Source organism: Daphnia magna, linkage group LG2, assembly GCF_020631705.1.
Source record: "Daphnia magna isolate NIES linkage group LG2, ASM2063170v1.1, whole genome shotgun sequence".
Taxonomy (NCBI): domain Eukaryota; kingdom Metazoa; phylum Arthropoda; class Branchiopoda; order Diplostraca; family Daphniidae; genus Daphnia; species Daphnia magna.
The window spans coordinates 12,833,579-12,849,621 of NC_059183.1; the positions used below are offsets into that span (position 1 = coordinate 12,833,579).

General features: G+C 40.6%; 1 protein-coding gene across 7 annotated transcripts in view; it reads right to left on the reverse strand.

The window, feature by feature from the left end:
- LOC116917006 (paired box protein Pax-8) overlaps nt 1–16,043 on the reverse strand; it is a 72,707-nt gene that overhangs the window by 28,675 nt on the left and 27,989 nt on the right. For 6 of the 7 annotated variants that reach the window (XM_045169398.1, XM_045169397.1, XM_045169399.1 and 3 more), the window contains one exon: nt 3,619–4,037. The gene's annotated coding sequence lies outside the window, so the exon portion shown is untranslated. Of the gene's footprint in view, nt 1–1,886; nt 2,526–3,618; nt 4,038–16,043 lie in introns of those variants that run through there. The other variant, XM_045169395.1, reaches the window with a different exon arrangement.

Here is a 16,043-nt window from a genome sequence, read left to right on the forward strand (position 1 = left end):
GCTGAGGCCTAACCAATTACGTAACATCGTTAAAGAGATAACAAGACCTCACATGGCGGAGCAGCTTTTTTTTTTCTTGAGATACAAAGCGGTTCGATGCCAGATCGATTTCAATCTTCCAACATCTTTCATTTGAAAAATTGAAGTCAACAAGAACGTGAACCCAACGGCTCGTAAAGACAATTCGAAATTGACACCCTCCACCTCGAGCTGTTTACGCATGGTAATAGGGGGGGTATTACCTATAGCTGCTGGATGTTTGTTTTATCTCTTTATTTAGTTTTTTTTTCTTTTTCAAAAGGAGATTAGCCGATCGGGCGGCCAAGATTTAGATCACGCCATAACGCGGTTATATTATTGTAAAGCGAGTGTGGATTTTAACATGGTAGCGTAATGTGCCCCCCGACGGTCAAAGCTCGTCTCAAATTCGGCAGCGCAAACGGCTGTAATCAAAAATGCCGATCCGTCTTCTCATTTCTTTTCTTATTTCTATTAAATAAATTTTATATTATAATACATTTTTTTTTGTTGAAATTTAAATCAACAGAGATGATCTTGCGTGTGACGGCTGTTATAGCCCACCGCCGGAAAATAGCCAACAGTCTAAGTACGTAAAGCTGGCAATCCGTCGTTCGTTTTACAGCATCCAATCGCTTCCATGACGACCACACACAAACGTCCATGCGGAATAACAGAGAAATCCCCTCAAATTGGCGCAACAAAAATATAAAAAAAAGCGACACAGAAAAATCAAAATCAACTCAATAAATTTTCAATTGTAAAAAAATATTAAAAAAAACGGGTGCTACTACTGATGGCAACTGGGCTTTAGCCGGCCTTCTTGACCGTTCCTCCTGGCCAAAATAATCCTCAAGACACGGCGGCCCTATCTAAACGATAAGACGAAGGTAAGAAGAAGAGACGATAAAGCCTCTCCACTCTTTCAACTCTCAATGAAAGACACTCAAAGGGGAAGAAAACGTCGCCCACTTGTTGCATCTAATCCGTGCCTCATTTTCCGCCACTTGATCGAAACAACTGACAAAAAAAAAAAAAGGCAGATTGCGCAAAGCAAAGTGACCAGCGCATTTAAAATAAAAAAAAACATATATATAGACCCCCCCGGTAGTGGTCTAGACTCGCGATTGACAGTTGATCGCAAAATCCACCAGCGTCCAGTCACATCTTTTATTTTTTTCGACAATGTCAATTCCCTGTTACTTTGTGTCTCTCTTCTATATTTTGTCCCTCTTTTATTGACAGTTTGGAGCGCAAGTTCAAAGGAAAAAAAATGGGAGGCTAAAAGGCGAATAGGAAAAAAAAGAGATGGTCGCTGTTTTGATTCTTTTTATCGTAGCTTGTCTTTGACGATGATGCGTTTATGTGATCCCTTACAATAACAAGGACAACAACAGCAGCTTCTTTGGAGCGATCGTAACACTTATCTCCCGGAGCGGCTCGTGCCCCGCCGTTGCATTAACGCGCAACTGTCGAACGACCCGGTCTGTAATTAGACACAGTCAAGAGAGACGATGCCAAAAAAGGCAAACGAGAAGATTACAAGGCAGAAATCAAGGAAAATGAAAAGAGATAGATTCTTTCTTCATCTCCGAAATAATCATAATCATAATCAATAATCATAACAATAAAACAAGGAGGAACTGAAGAAGCGGCTTCGTACTATGACCCCGGAGGACTTCTAATTGAATGACGAGTACGTTTTAGTTTTGAAAAGACTTTTGAAGTCTGTAGATCAGAGGCATTTTTTTGTGTGTGTGAAAATAGAGACAAGAGACGCACGCGCGTTGAACGTGTTACTGTCTGACACGGGCATTGAAATCACGACGGAGTCTCAGTGCCGAATGAAACGAAACTTGTTAACTCACCAAAATGCGGATGGAATAACGTCGCCGTGATGAATCACCAAATAAGAACCAACGGGGGAAAAATAAAATCAAAACTATAAATCAAACAACTATCGAAACTCTGCCGGATTGTTCACCAACTGAAACACGTTATCACGCGGACGTTTTAGGTGATGACACTTGATTTCCGAAACGAGTCCAATGTCGACGTTTCAGTTTTCCAAACTGGCTCTCCAATTGACACGCGAATGCCGTCGACCAATCACAAACTCAAACTGATTTAAAACTGTTGCTGTGGAAGATGCTGATAACCTTTTGAAAATGCGATTTGTCTTGAACGATGCGCGCACACTTCAGCGACGGTCAATTCAGTTTACGTAGAGACGAATGCAAAACGGAAAAAAACAAAACAAAAAAACCAGAAGAGCGTCGATTCAGGTGATGATAAAGGTGAATGATGATCGTAATGATGGGGGTGGTCGTGGCGAATGGGCCAAAAAAAAGTGGGGAGCGTCGCGGTGTGCGTCTGTCCAACGCTCCAGCAGCCATGCAACTACGACCGAAAACTTTGCCGCAGTGCGGAACAACATGCAGCCAACAGTCACAAGAGTCGCGGCAAAGAGGTTGGTTCTCTCTCTTCACTCCCCTCTCTTTACCTGCAACACCTGCTCCGAGCACACATCACATCCTCTCGGTGGTGGGTGGCTGGCTGGCGGGTTGGCTGTGGGAGGCAAAAAGAGAGAGAAAAGGGGGGCATCAGCCGCTTCTACCTGTTGAAATGTGTCGGGCAAAAGCGGAGTTGCAGCACCAGCGGGAGGATTTTAAAAATAAAAAAGAATTTAAAAAATGGGAGAAAGTAAAGCAAAGTGGGAGGGAGAGCTGGTGGTTGCGCCACTGTTTCCATTCCCGAACGTTGCGAGGCGCCGGATTTACAGGTAGGGTGGGAAAAGGGGTGGAGGAAGACCCGAGGCGATGGGAGGACGGCGCCAAGTCGTTTCCCTATTGGTGGAGACGCTGAGAGAACGTCAAGCAAAAAGGAAAGAAACAGAAACAAAAATAAAGAACAACTCCTCCGACGCACAATTACCGCCGGCCCCCGACTACTAATCCTATTGGTCCTCACGAACTTAAGTTTTTTGGAAAAAAAAAAAAAAAATCTAATAAATTTGAAAATAACAATAACGTAGCAGCCAAACGATAAAAAAAAAGAATGACTAGAAAAAAAAACAAAATAAAAAACAAGAAAAGGGAGTCACACACACACACACACACACACCGCCTTTAGTGAAAATTCGTTCAACTTCACGATTCTTTTGTTTCAGTTTCTCAAAAATGCTAAATTAGGCCGTTCTTTTACGAGATAAAAATCAAAATGTCTTGTACAATGCGCCTCTGTTCAACGGTTTCCCTTTCACGCCTACCATCCCCGCTTTTCATTATTTCACGTGTTCTTTGCGTCGACATCGTCGCCAAAGAAATAAGAATTTAAAAAAACAAACAAACAACATAGCAAAACAATTCAGATTTGAACGCGCGAACCGTTAGCACCTCACGTCTCTCGTCCGTTTGGCGGTGCATTCAAATGGTCGCAACTCGTTGGACGGACGATATTGAACGACATGGACAACAACTCGCATCGTTCATGGACAACAACATCAATCATTACAGAGATTTGCATCATCGCAAACACTTGGAAAGTCATTTTGCCCCCATAAAAAGAACAAAAAATGCAAATGTTTTAAACGAGACCGACCTTTTAGAGATTATACAGTCCATGTTGCTAACGTCCGTCCTTTTTTTGTGAGCTGACGCGGCGAATAGGAAAAATTGACGCTGTGCCAACCTGCCGGCCAAAAATAGAGCAGCCGCATCGTTTCCCCGAAAATTGACCTGTTGAATGTGCCCGGCCACAGTTCTCCGCACGCGAGAACGTTCTCTCCCTTTCTTTTTTTTTTGTCGCCTTTTCTTCTTTTATTATTGGTCATCATTATGAAGAGGTAGAGAGATGGCAGCCCGAACGGTTTATTGGAGGGTCGCGTATAGTTTTTTAAATTTTATTTTTTTAATATTCGGTCTTCAACAGGACGCAACTGAAGAGCAAACACAATTTGATGTCAAGTGGTAGCAGAATCAGGAATCCACACGGGAAAGGGTTCCGACAAGATCGGCGACCTATTGTAAAAAGAGAAAGACACAAAAAAACAAAACAAAAAATGAATTTTAGAAATAAATAAATAAACTCTAATAACGCGACAATGGCGCTCATTTTTCTTTGTGATGCCATTTCTTTCGGCCGCGTCTTCTCTTTCAACGCTTTTTAATTCAGCCAAATCACAAAGATCTGATCAACTTCCTCATCTACTTTGGCGTTGCAAATCCTAAGAAAGCTTTTAAATTCGATTCTATTAGCCTTACACGTGTTTCTTATCGTACGGATCAGCTGATCCAGCAGCCGGATTTAACCGACCGTCAGAAAACGGGGCTGGAAAGGAAACGTATATACTACATCAATGTCTGTAACAAATAACAAGATCAAGTTTATACCATCACAATCGGGCGAATAACTAAAACTCCTGCAGATTTCCATTATACGAATAGTTTTTGTTTTTGTTTTGTTTTGACCTAATCCAATGCATAGATTAACACACGAGTCATTGGCGCGAAACTTGAAACATTTCGACAGCTAAGAGATCAACGGACGTTTGCGATTGTATCATAATATTGCGCCATTTTCAATGTCGAGATGCGTTTATTGCCGAGACAACGGGAGCCAATAAAAAATAAAATAAGGAAGAACACGGACGACCTTTTATTGGTGGGCGACCTTTTTGAAAAGACGTGGCAAACGCGTGCAAGCAAAACAAAACAAAACAAAACAAAAAAGAAGAAAAAAAAAGGGCTGATGATATTAAGGACGGCAAAGATTATCACCGAGCAAAAAATTAAAAAAAAAAATAAAAATAAAAAAAGTTCCGTTGAACAAGAAATTTAGCTATTCACGACGCCACCACGACTGGAGCGCGGGATCGGGAGCAATTCGACTTATTATTGAATTTTGTTTTTGTTTTGTTTTTCTAAACGTCCGTTGCACCGCACACTTTAAACTTCCCATTATCAGATATCATCAGATCGTCGACGCTTTTGTTTTGTTTTTTTTCCTTTTTCTTGTTCTTGTTTATTGATTTATTTATTCCTTCCACTTAATGGGGTTGAAGGGCCATAAAACGGAGAGAGAAAACAAAACAAAACAACAACAACAAAAAACTCCAGCGAGTTAGGAGAACTTATTACTGTTGCATTATTGGCGGGTTCTTCGACTTCAATCGAGTTACGACATGACACAGCACAGCAAACACGTCCGAGCGAGATGTTGCACCATCCACTTCGTTTGCGTATACACAATTTGTAACTTTAAAACAATTCTTTTAAACTATCGAAAACACAAAAAAAAAAAACAAATGGCCGATTGGCGAGTTAAAGGGACCAACCAACGCCTGCGTTGTTATTCGATAAAGAAAAGCACTTTTCTTCATAAATGAGAGTATTTGAAGGCAGCGCGCTCGTATAATGTGGTAACATTCATAATAATAATCATAATAATAATATAGGACAAGACATTAAATGATTGCAACACAAAACGATCACGTGCCACAACGGCGACGTATTTATCGATAAGATATTGCAGCACAACTCTATAAACAGAACAAAACAAATGTACTACAAAAATAAATAACTTTTAAATTGTTGTAAGACTAAAAATAAGAAGCGCTTTCCCTTTTTTCTTACATCAATTTCACGTTTCGCCATTCGCAAATTCGAAATCGAGAAAAAAAGAAAATGGCAAATGTTGTTGGCTGTTGAGTGGCAATCCAAATTTCGGCTGTTCGAAAATTGAATGCCACTCGAATCAAATCTATCGAGACAAGTCCCTATACTAATAAGTGGAAGATGGTCCCGCAGCTCGTGTCAAAATAAAGGACTAACATGAGAGGGAGAAGAAGAGAGAAAACGAGTTGTTAATCGAACCGCATCAACTCATTAGCTGCGCTTAAGAAAGAGAAAAGGTGGGCAAACGGGCGTCATTACCAAGTGTAGAGATCTTGGCAGTGGGCTTTCACCTGCCCTCTTGTTCAAGAACAAAAGCCACAAAAATTCGAGAAAAGGGTTAACAAAACAAAAAAAAAGAAATAAAAAACGTAAATGGGTTAACTGCTGATTCCAATTACTAAACTTTTGCTTTTCTTATAACAGATGTGGGTTGCAAGCGTTTCTTAGCTGACGCGAAAAGTCAAAGATAAGTATCAAATTGAGCTGATCAATTAAGAGGCTATATGCCACTCAGTATCAAAATGAATAAGAAAAAACAACAAAACATTTGTTTTTCCCCACCTGTGGAACGTTGAAATCAAGAGGAGGGTTGATTTGCCCCACCGGCATTAGGAAGCATTTAAAACAAAAGTACAAATAAACTCGTTAGGTATGTGCAAACCCTTCTGTTACGTGCATGAAAGGTGATATGATTAAACCGCAATGCAACCAAATATTGGCAATACATTGAGGCTGACCATGTGATGACGTCAGGTAAAGCCCCTGCCCACATCAAACGTAACAACTTGTTGCAATAAGAAGTCCATTGAGGGCACACTGGACATGTCAAAAGCAAAACAAAAAGCTATTTCTCTCTCTCTCTTTCTCTCTCTTTCGAAAAGCAAAAAGCAAAAACAAAAATAAATAAAAAATTTAGATCGAGGGGTGGCTATTCTTCTTTCTATCTCTTATGTTGCTGCATGCACCCATGTCTGAGTGTGTGTGTGTGCGCGCTCGCGAGCATCCGGCCCGGAAATGTGTTTCCTCTTTTTCTGCCCGTTTCCATGTTGGTGCTGTCCACTGCATCCCCCCTTTTTTTTTTTTTTTTTAAATTCTCCCTCTCATCCACCATTCCTCTGTCACTATCTCTCTTTCTCTTTTCTCTTTCGGTACATCAAAGCACCGAGCGGATGAAAAAGGAAAACAAAACAAAAATAGATGTTGCAACTATATATACAGCGCGATCCGCAATTCTAATAGTCGAAACCGGCAAATGTTGTTGCCTACCAATATCCGTCAGTTCATTCGGATGGATGTCAAGTACAACTGACTTTTTTTTTTCTTTCTTTCTTTTGGGGGGGGGTATAGGTACTGTTTACACCCACCACAAGCAACAGATAAGTACACAATTGGGTAAGAGAGGGAGAGAGAGAGGAACGAACGGGATATCAACCAAAAAAAAAAAAAGGAGAGAGAAAACAATTGAAGACGGTGAAAACGGGTGCGACGAGGAAACGCGACAGGTGCGCCAGGTGCATCGAAAAAAAGAAAGAAAAAAAAAGGAGGAAGACGGGGAAGGAAACAACAACAACGACGACGACACGAAGTCGAGAAGAAGCAAACACAAAAATCAAATCAAATTGAGAAGCAACTCAAATCACAACGGACATCCACTCGCTGCCTTTTGAAAATCGCGCCGAATAAAAGAAGAAGAAGAAAAAAAGAAGAACTTGTCGATCATTTCCAACTAGAAAAAAAAAGAAAGAACGTGACGACCGAGTCCAAGGTTGCCCCGATTGTTGCGCAACAAGTGGCCACGAAATGCGGAACGCTCGTTCCAATATTCCACGACGAGTCATCAGCCGCCGAAATGGCAACGCGTACCGGTAAATGACAACTTGCGCAACGCCATCAGCACCTGCTCATTTTTTAACGAATGGTTTAAGACTATCCCGTTGATCCCGTCAGTTCTAATGGGAGCTGAACTGCCAGGCCACTTGAACACCCCGCTCGCACGCGTACCTCTTGACGTGTCAATAACGACGCGATGATTCTCCGTGATTACCCCCCCCCCAAAAAAAAAATTTAAATATGAATAAAAATAAATAAATAAAATAAATGTTCTAAAGAAATCCAAAAAAACTGTGGGTCGGAAAAGCCTCGTCAGTTTGCGATGTAGCACTGGGGCGACAATTTTCTCTGGCCAGTTCTACTACGATTATCTCCCACGATGACTATCTGCCTTTGTGAAACCGAACAACAACAAAAATGCTAATTACGGGTTTAAAAAAAGGGGGATCTCATCAGTCATCGCGTGCTGGATGTATATAACTTTTGTTTTTCGGGTTACGATAGTCGATACATTTCTATAGTGACCGTGTATTTATTGTGACAGTCAACGCGGCGAAAAAAAACAAGAGAGAGAACCAGCGCCCCCAAACACGAAACAGAAATGGTTCGACCTCCAGTTCGACATCTGACACCTTTCCTATTTTCACGTTGGCATTTGCCGCCACCGCCTCACAGCCGCATCCAAAAAAGAAAAAAAAACAAAACAAACAAATCTATTTTCAGGATTAAGGAATGTTACGGTTCAAACTCGCAAATGAACGACGTAACTCGTGTTGTTTCTTTTTCACACCATCCGCATGAGAGGGAAAATATTATATCCGCCACGGATGAAGATACCAACAAAAAGGGACACGTCCACAGTTTCCAGGAAAGGGGGAGATAAAAAGAAAAAAAAAAGTGAAACAAAAAGTGAGAAAAGTGCGCTTATTATGATGATGACTGCCACTTGAGAAAGCTGTTGAAACAAGCCAATTGGCGACGGTGATGATTTTCCCCGATATAACATTAGTCACAATTCGTTTTGAGCAACACAAAAACAAAACAAAAAAGACGAAAGAAAAGAAAAATAGCTTTCCATTGCCAATTAAGTTTTTTTGTTTAGCTGAAAAAAAAAGAAAAGAAAATTGGATCGTGTGGCCATGACAGAGGCCGTTAAGCGCTGCCCGTTTGTTTTATTTTGGTCTCCCTATTTACGATAACATGCTTTTCCCTTTTAAGTTTACCTGCCAAAATCTATTGCCAAACTTGTTAAGGGCAATCCCTAAAAGTCGATTTTATTTTTTAGATCTTCGGGCTGTTTTTTTTTGTTTTTTTTTCTTAAATTTTAAAGGGGAATTTTTAAAGCCTAAAAATCTTCAATTCGGACGATACCAGTGTGTTTAAAATTTTATTATAACCTCCGTACGGTAGCAAAATATGCACCTGTTGTTCCATTTTATTCATTTTTTTACTGCAAATTGAATATTTCCTTGGAAAAGATAAGAAAAACCTGTTCGAATGCACATGCAGCGCGTCATCGAATAGGAGCCCAAAGAGCCTACAGATAACACGACATCGGACGATAGGAAAAAGGAAAAACAAAAATCGAAATTGATAATAGAAAGAAGAAGAGACACAGAGGAAGTGGGGAGCTTATATTCGAATTTGATTCACTTGCTTTTCTTTATAAAAATAAATAAATATATAAATACCACCGTGTGTGTGTGTGTGGGTAGGAAACGAGCCCAGAACACAAGAGTCGGTTGACGAGATCAACCGTGACGCAGAAATGTAACTATACACACTGATATATATTCTCTTGCCGGCGTGCTCGGTGAGTTCCGAGTCGGCTGGATAACAAAAAAATAAATAAATAAATAAAAGAAAAAGATCGGAAAAGGACCCGGCAGGAGGGTAGACAGACCACACCCGATGCACTTCCGGCGACAGAGCTAACGAAAATGTCCACCTGAATGTACATATCACTGCTCTCTTTTCTATCCCTCTTTTTGATCTCTTTCGACTCTCCGTCTCCCCTCTTTTGACGTGAGTAACAAAGGATTCCCACATTTCGTCTAGCACGCATCAAATCGCTTCTCTTCTTGCCCATTTATCATCACGTTCCAACAGAATTAAATATGCAAAACGAGGCACGACGACCCCCCCGTCTTTTCCGAATCCCGAAAATGAAGACATCCATCGAGTCGACTGAAAGAATGTTTAAGACTACGACGGACCTTCTTCAAATAGTTGGGGGAAGGACAACAAAATATCAAGTGGTTAAAAAATTGGACCTTCCGGGACCCTTTTTTACCACCCCTGAGGGGGTACCAGTTTGTGTTTAAAAAATAATTATTCAACATATTTGTGAATGAATAAAATCAAGTCAACAATAAAGATCGTCAACCAGTCAACGACAATGGCGCTCATCTTCATACGAAAGAAGAGGAACACTCGTCACCACGTCCATTCACATTGGAAGCAAACGGCGGAAATTTGAATAGCGTCTCATCTTTCTTCACGATCGGAGCAGCTGTTGAAGCGTTGACAAATTTCAATTTGGAAAGATGATTTCGAGAAAAATAAAAAAATAAAGGGCACAGTGAATATAAGGGAAGCAAAGAAAAGAGTATAGCAGCAACAACTCGTATACAGTTTCCAAAATGCGAGATGGAAAGTGTGGCGTCACGTGAGTCCTCTCATTGGCTATTGTCTGCTGGACTGGCCGGCTATACGAGGACGTTATACCTGCAAACACGCACAATGAGGACCCCTCAGTGTTCGATGCAAATACGTACGATAATGTGAAGAAAAGACCATAAAAAAAAAGAAATAAAAAATGGGAGTTCACGTGATGATGACGTTTCTCATTTAGGTCGACAGAAACGATAGAAGGACACCCGTCAAGCAAACCAAAACCAGATGCTTATCTGATAGATGGTCGACACGAAACGGGAAGCGGCCGAGGACATTGGGGCCCGCACATTCTTCGTGATTTTTCGTTTTTTTTTCAACTTGATTTTCAAGGGGATGCCACATTTTTCGTGCGAGCCTATTGTTTCCCCCCGATCGCGACCCTCTGCCCGCCGCATTCATTTTGACTATTGTATTTACACAACAAAAAAACCCGAGCATGTTGTGTTTGTTCGTCAATATGACAAGAATCGATTTTTTCCTCCCTCACTAAGAGGAGAAATAAAGGCGAAACGAAAGTAAGGAAAAAGAAAAAAACAAAGACACAATAAGAGAAAAAGATTGTAATCAGATGCGACGCTGTAGGTATATGTTCGCTCGACATCATGACACACACAAGCATCCCATGAAATCAGACGAAAATACACAGAGAGAGAGAGAGACATTAAGAGGCAGAGGCTAGATACTTTCTCTTTGCATTTCCATGTCTACATTTGTGTGTGTTGGTTTCGTTTGTCTTCAACCGTCGGTTACTTGGCCGGTTGCAAGTTTTGAAAAAGAAAAACAAAACAAACAAACAAAAAAGAGACAAGACGACCGCCATGTGCACGACTTTTATCCACCGGGTCGTCCCGTTTTTTGTTTTAAATCAGAGATCGAAACGATCGTACCACCAACAAAGCGTCGTCGTCGGTTGTTTCGGAGCGGCTTGTCGCACAGTCGATTTCCGCCCCCCAAAAGTTCACCTACTCCAATCGCTCGAGCGGCATTTGTTTTCCCTCGTTTTTTTTTACTCTTAAAAAATACGTTGATGCTCTGTCATCGTCTCCGTGAAAAATAAAAAAAAAAACTTGGGTCGTCATCATTTCCCACGCCCACTGATCCAGAACACCCCGAAAACTAACACACACACACACACACAACAGAGAAAGAGAGACAAAAAAATAAAAATTGAAAAGAATAATTCAATAAAAGGAACCGAAAACGATAACAAATAATCAGATTCTCTCAATCTCATTGACGTTTGTACGAGGATGTGTCTATTGAGCGTTTGCGTGTTTCTCTGCGTGTTGCATCGTGAAAGAAACAAGAGATCACGAAACAAAAGACACCGGCCCAGAAGTTCGTTTGTTTTTTTTTTTCGATCGACGCCTTGAAGGAGGAAAGATAAAGAAGTTTGCGACCGAGTCGATTAGTAGTTCACTACACACATTTTTTTTTTTTTAAATTGTTAAGGGAAATACACCGGACAATTTCCGGCCGGTCGAATATCCGCTCCCACGCGCAAAACGTTGGCCCTGTTTGCCTTGATGTTACTTCTTCACTTGTGAACGAGGATATAGAGTCGGCGTGATGCAAGACGCCCAACAGCCTTTTCCTTCCTTCCGTTTTTGTTTTTTGTTTTTGTTTTTGTTTTTTTAATTATTTCCTCAATGCTCTTCCCTAGACTCATCTAATTTTCTCGGGGAAAAAGGGGGATCCTATTCTGAAGTAAACACGTCGGCATCTTAAAATAGGCTGCAAAGAGTCCCGCGGCTATATTTAATGAATAACCTTCCGCTGATTCAATCGCCATTTCTTTGCATCGTGAGAAACATTTCAAAAACACGACCTCCCCTTTTTGTTTTGTAACCAACGTTTTCTTGAAATTCTTTTAATTCATCTGACCATGTGGCCGTCAAAGTCGGCCCTATATTCAATCGATGGATTTTGTCAATTGGTTCCACCGCGGCGAGGCTAATGTGATTAAAGAACCAGAAGTCAAGAAAAATACAAAAACAAATCGGGGTGGATAGAAAGAAAACATCAAACCTCATTTTATGTTTTGTGTTTACCTTCTTTTCGTGTGCGCTTCCCGACTTCCGCTTCTTACACACAAACACTTCACCCCCCCACGCACACACACACACGAACAGGTGTCAAACGGGGGTCTCAACATGTACGTATAGACAACAGTCGTGAATAGGCGGAACCAGAAAGATTTCATCAACAGATGCTCGGAATCATTTTTCTTTTTCTCTTTGAATTTGTTTTTTTTTTAGATTATCATTTTTGTTTTGTCTTTTCCTTTTTTGTGTGTGTGTGTGTGTGTTGGACTAGACACCTCTCTGACCGAGGACAAAACGTGATCAAGCTATAGGCTTTTCTTTTAATTTTCTTTACACGCCACGTTAAACGTAATAATAATCACAACGGGGGAAAAGAAAAAAGAAAAAAGCAAAAAAAACCCAGGTAAATAGATTTTGACTGGAAAATCCATGACTGCTTCGCACCTTTTGTCCGCGTTCGGAGCGCTCTACATAACCATTGAATTAAGGCCCTGGGTTTTTTTCTTTTTCTTTTTCCTTCCGTTTTTTGTTGCCTTCTTTATAAGATCTGTTCGGGCTTCCTACGGTTATACACTTTGTGTATATGTACACATTATTGTGTAAAGCAAAAAAAAAGAAAAAGGGACGAAGGGAGCGCTGTATAATAAAAGATAACAATTACCTGTAAAAAAAAATCAAATAGCAAGAGAATCCCCTCCGTCCTATTCGAAATTGTGAAAAGAGGTCGTGAGTCTTTATGATCCCGCGTTAAATAAAAATAAGGGGGGACCCAGTGAGCGCGTCTCTATACACACGCACACACACAAAACAGATGAGAGGTATATAGAGTGCAGCAAACAATATAACGAGAAGCTGCTTCTTTTGGTTAGGTCGACGATTCGAGACATACAAACTGAGAAAAATCAAAGAAAAAAAGAAAAGGGAATTCATCCCTGTGCAACAAGAAACTCGGAACAAAATAAAAAACCCAACAGGTACGCAAAATCAAACAGAAAACAATAGAAGCGCTTCTTTTTCTTCTTCTTCTTCTTCTTCTTAAAAAAATAAATAAAGTCAAACAAAATCCATTTCGTCCCGCTGTTTTATCAATGCTCGACTCGGAACACAGAGCCCGCCGTCTTTCTATTCGTGCTCGTCTCTACTGCTCACCAATAAGAAGTCATTCTCATTTTCTTTTCTTTTCTTTTCTTTTTGTGTGTGTGAATGTGTGGACATTTTTTTTTTTTTTCGAGGATGATGTTGCGCTCCCAATTCATTTTTAAAACCCAGCTATTATTCCCGCAACTGAAGACGAATCAAAGAGGTGACACGCAACAAAAGGGCGCACAGGTAGTAGCGCAGAGAAAATTGAATATAAGAAACGCTCTTCTCCATTTTGATTGTATTCTTGATTTTTCTTCCAGTTACTCCGAGTTTTTTTTTAAATTTATTTTTTCAATGCGAGTCGCGGGGCAAACAACATCACCGATGACGCAAATAGACCAAACAAAACGTGTCAAACGCAGTTGAACAACAAACGAGTTTTGAACAATCCGTCGTGTTTGGGACGCTGCAACCTGAAGCTATTTTTCAATCTTTCACTTCGATGTTGAAGGGAAACGTCACAACATTGACACAACAGCCGCCACATTTTTAAATCCGAGTTCTGTACATTCGAATTGTAACAATATGTTTTTTCCCATCTTTCTTTCTTTTTCACTAGAAAATTGTAGACTCTTTTGAATTTGGCGCGGCAATGACGTTCTTTTCTTTGAACTGCCCACGTTAAGACACGCAGAACGAGCAGCTAATGGATCAGCGACGTGACATCAGAGAGAAGCAAGAATTTTGTTTTCCGTACGGCATTACAACAACAACAACAACAAAGAGGGAGAATAAAGCTATCTGTCAACAAATTCTCTATCAGACATGGAGAACTATAATAGATAAATAGATAAGCTTCTCCTACTGACAGATGTGATTTATTGTCTAGTCCGGCATTTAAAAGAAAAATACCCCAGCCTCGAAGTGAACTGGATTTTTTTAAAAAAGTGGGACATTTGCAGAGACTTTATAAAGTTCAAGACTTTAAAAAGAACAAATTTTGACCAGAGATTTGTTTTAAGTTGGGGATTCAACGAGGCGCGACAATTATTATAGACGACAGTCGACTGTCGTTGTGATTGCCACAAATCACTGGCCCCATCAACAACAAAAGCGACCAAAAATATCAAAGAAAAAAGCGATGCAATAGGCAACAACCATGTCGACTTGCAGCCAACTTTTCTCCGTTTCATATCTTCCGACATGTATATACAGCACACACAAATAATAAGAATTATAGTCTAGATATATTTACGAATGCTGCCATAGCCAAACAAACAATAGGCTCTTACGAACTCGCTGCGCACACGATACGTCTTATTTGTTTGTTTTGTGTGTGTGTGTGTGTGTCCTTCCCTTTTTTATTGCCGATCCTTTCATTGATTCCAATTGTGTATATAGCGAGAACCTTTGACGTCGGCTCTTCACATAAATCCGAAACGCTCCACGATTTCTGTTTTATTCTTGTTGATCGAGTGACGTCGTTTGTTTTTTTTTTCTGCTTGCGTCTCTCCCGACGACTTTCGTGAATGAGAGGCTGACGCAATGGCCCGTTACCGTATATATATACGTATTCCCCTAATGTGATGATACACAGGCAGCACACTCCGGGCTTCCGGAAACAATGCAGGAAGGACGCGCAAACTATTTCCTTATTTTTCATAGTTTCTGTTTACCCCTCGCGACAATCTCTTCAAAGTCGACATCCGCCAAAATTGCGGCCGCAGAGTCCGCAATCAAATGTGATTTCCTCCGATCCATTTCTCTTCGCAATACACGTCAGCATAACATTTCACCAAAACAAAACAGAACAGCACCGGAATTTCAATTTCGAATCAACTTTAAATAACCGCCGTTGCATCTTTTCAATGTTTTCTTGACATGACGATCGTCGCCATTTTGTATGTATATATAAATATATTCAAACCGCTAGAAGAATAAAAAGAATTTAAGAAACATAAAAACCAAGAAATGAAATCATAGCCAAGTGACTTTGCGGTACACGTTTCGCAAAAACAAAGCGAAAAAAACAAGTCTAAGGGTTTTGCAGCAGATGATGTTGGCACACTCACGTGGTCCAACTGATGCCATACATCAAACCAAAGACGACGAAGATAGGCGTGAAGATGTAACGTGTCGCTACTTGTAATCTTAGACACGTTACATGCGCACGAAAAGTGACGAAAACCAAACAAAGCCACATCAACCGTCATGTCAGCCAGAGCTAATCCGACGTGCTGGGCAACGCTTGGCTGCCAGAGCATCGGCATAACTCGAAACGGTAACAAATACAGCAAAAACGACCAAAATGAAAACTTCAAAAAACAAAACAAAAAAGGCAAGAAAGAGAGGAAACTCGGGACAACATTTTCAAAAATGACGCAATAGGCTTGGCTTGATGGGATCGTTGCCTCCTATACAAAACGCAGTAGCCTGTTGTGATGGCTGGACTTTTATTTCTCTTAGAAGAGTCAAGTTATTAATTAGCAAGACGCGTGTTTTGTTAACGTATCACGGAGAAAAAGAAAAAAAAATGAAAAGAAAGAGAAATGAGGAGTTTGAATGGGGCAGGAGAGAAAAGAAAAACAAAGGAAGATACAGAACAAGTGGTATAGACTGTCACAGGGCTATGCTTAGTTGACGCTCAACTCGACTGTTACGCACGCGTCCCGGCGCATGCCGGACGTTCTCTGTGAAACGGGCGCTTGCTTGATTA